At 43.6% G+C, this 2926-nt stretch overlaps 1 pseudogene; it reads right to left on the reverse strand.

The window, feature by feature from the left end:
* Positions 1 to 442: 442 nt before the first annotated feature.
* LOC109380402 (adenosylhomocysteinase pseudogene) lies at positions 443 to 1701 on the reverse strand (annotated as a pseudogene).
* Between the last annotated feature and the right edge of the window lie 1225 nt (positions 1702 to 2926).

Genomic DNA, 2926 nt, shown 5'->3' on the forward strand with positions numbered 1-2926 from the left:
CGATATACTTGTAGCTCCTCCTCTGTCATGGACTGAGGAGCCAATGAACCTATAAACCAAGAACATGACTATAACATCCATAGGCTAGGGGAGGGCCTAGATGGTAAAGCACATGGGCTTTGTGACCACCACTGCCAACTTCCAGCTTAAGGAAGGAGTAACTGAGTGAGTAGTTCCAACACCCCTGAGCTCATGATTTCCTGTGGGCATCTCCCATGTACCTCCACTGTGACTGGGCTTGAGGAGGGAGCTTCTCAATACCCCTGACAGACTTGGAACACTATGAGAGATGCAGTGGAGACCAAAGACTGAATAACCACCCCCAGGGAGTCAATGGGGGACATTAACAGACCATCCTCAAAGCTGGCACCATTTGCTCTTACAGAGAAGAGGTGGGACCTGGGCAGAAACAGTAGCTGGAAGACAAAAAGGGTAAGCCTGGTTAGAAGGGGCCATCACAGGGCATACCCAAGTGTTAGGCCTGCGTCTTAGGCAATTTGGTCAACTTCATGTTCAGCTTGCCCAGGTGGGCTTCAGCTATTGCTTCGTCCAGCTTCCTGGGCAGGAAGTAGACCCCCACAGGGTACTTGTCCGGGTGGGTCCACAGTTCAATGTGCGCCAGCACCTGGTTGGTGAAGGAGTTGCTCATCACGAAGCTGGGGTGGTCCATGCAGCCCAGGTTGACCAGCCAGCCCTCAGCCAGCAGGATGATGGGACAACCATTCTTCAGTCAGAAGTGGTCCACTTGGGGCTTGATGTTCACCTTCTCCACCGTGTTCCCATGTAACTCCTTGACAGCAATCTCTATATCAAAGCATCCAGTGTTACACACGATAGCATCATCCTTCATCTGTTCAAAGTGCTGGCAGAGGATAATGTTGATATAGCCCATGGTGGTGACAAAGATGTTGCCCTCCTGACAGGCCTTGTCCATGGTGATCACCTCATAGCCCTCCATTGTGGCCTGCAGAGCATTGATGGGGTCAATTTTGGGGACACTGACTCGGGCTCTAAAACCCCTCAGAACCTGGGCACAGCCCTTGTCCATGTGTCCATGTCACCATAGCCTTCTACCACTGCCCCTTTGCCCATAATCATCGCATCTGTGTCCCACTTGATGCCATCTGTGAGGGGCTCCTGGCAGCCACAGAGGTTGTCAAACTTCCTCTTTGTGACAGAATCATTGACACTGATGGCCGGCACCTTAGGATCCCACTGATAATCATCTTCAATAGGTTGTGGACCCCTGTTGTGGTCTCCTCAGGGATGCCTCAGATGCCTGACAAGAGCTGTGGATACTTGGTCACCATCCAAGTACCCAAGGGATGAGGGGCCCATCCCTGAAGCATAGTGTCTGTTCAATGCACCACAGGTACTCCTCATCCGTTTCACCCTCCCAGGCGTACGCTGCAATGGCAGCTTTGGCAGTGACAGCTGCTGCATGGTCCTGGGTGGAGGAGATGGTGCAGCTGGACCACTACACCTCAGCACCCAGGGCCCTGAGGGTCTCCATGAGGACATGTGCAGTCATTTCTCAATAGTTATGTATGGGTAGTCGGCAATGCAGGCAGCCTTCAGTGGCTTGGAGGCTGAGTACATCTCCTGCATGCCCATCAGGCCTGGCATCTCATTCTCCATGATGTCCAGGGCCTTGTGTCCCCAGGAGGCCAGACTGATGTCAGCAACTTTCTAGGGCAGTTTGTCTGACCTGCTGGCGGATCTTCCGCACAGAGTGATAGACACAGGCAAAGGGAGTTAGGACTCGGGCTGGGAACAGGAATGGGGTGGGCAGCGCCAGGAAGGACAATCTACACATTGTTTAAAATCATATTATTGAATACAAAAAAAAATAAAAATAAATTTATAGTATGTGAATTTGAAAAATAAAGTTAAAAAATTAGCGAGCTTAATGTGATAGATATGCATGTGTGCATATATCTGCAAGTGACAGATAAAGAATATGCATAGAACTTTTGAAAGCATTGACCAGCTATTCAGTCACAAAACGACGCTAAAATTTTTCAAAGAATCAATAATATGCAAGTAACATCTTCTTTCCAAAAATCAACTTAATCCTGAAGAACAAAAAGTACACTTTGAACAAAACATGTATTTGTATACTTAGAAATGAATCCCTACATACCTTATGGGATTAAAAGGAAATGAAAATCATAAATAAAACTTAGAAATGAAAGACAATGTAAGCTTAACATAGCTTCTAATATGATTGAGGGTAAATGAGTCACTTAAGCATTTAGCTCTATTAACTAAGAATATGAAAAGGGCAAACTTAAGTGACCTAGAGAGAAGAAATAATTAAATAGGAATCGAAGAAACAGTAGAGCATATCAATAAACTCCAAAGCTCTTATTCTGAATTTTAAAAAAAATACACAAACCCTTAACAAAAATGATAAAGTGGGAGAAAGGAAAACAAAGGTACAAATACACAATATTGCTATAAATAAATGAGACATAATTACATAGAGCATATCAGATTTGAAAATATAAAAGAATATCATTAACATCATTATACACCTACATTTAAAAATTTAAATAAAACAAATAACTTTCTGAAAACATATGAGTATGCTGCATTGACACAGGAAGAAATGGAAACTCTTGATAAATCAATATTAATCATTGAAATTAAGTGTAGCAATATACATTCCCCCCAAAAAAAGTTAACAGTCCCAGATATTTTACAGCTGTCACAAATCTGGTGTTTCAGGACACAAGTATGTATTATGTTACTCTCAGTACTTTTCTGTTTGAAATATTTCAAAATTAAAGAAAATTAAATATAAATAAAGGCACTGAGATTGGAGCAGAGGACACCCATTTAGTTTCTGACTCCGTTTCTTGCACACAGTGCTATAAATTTAACATTTAACAAGTCTGAGGCCTGGTTTTGTTTTTCATTGTGA

Source organism: Hipposideros armiger, unplaced genomic scaffold (assembly GCF_001890085.2).
Source record: "Hipposideros armiger isolate ML-2016 unplaced genomic scaffold, ASM189008v1 scaffold_36, whole genome shotgun sequence".
NCBI classification, from domain to species: domain Eukaryota; kingdom Metazoa; phylum Chordata; class Mammalia; order Chiroptera; family Hipposideridae; genus Hipposideros; species Hipposideros armiger.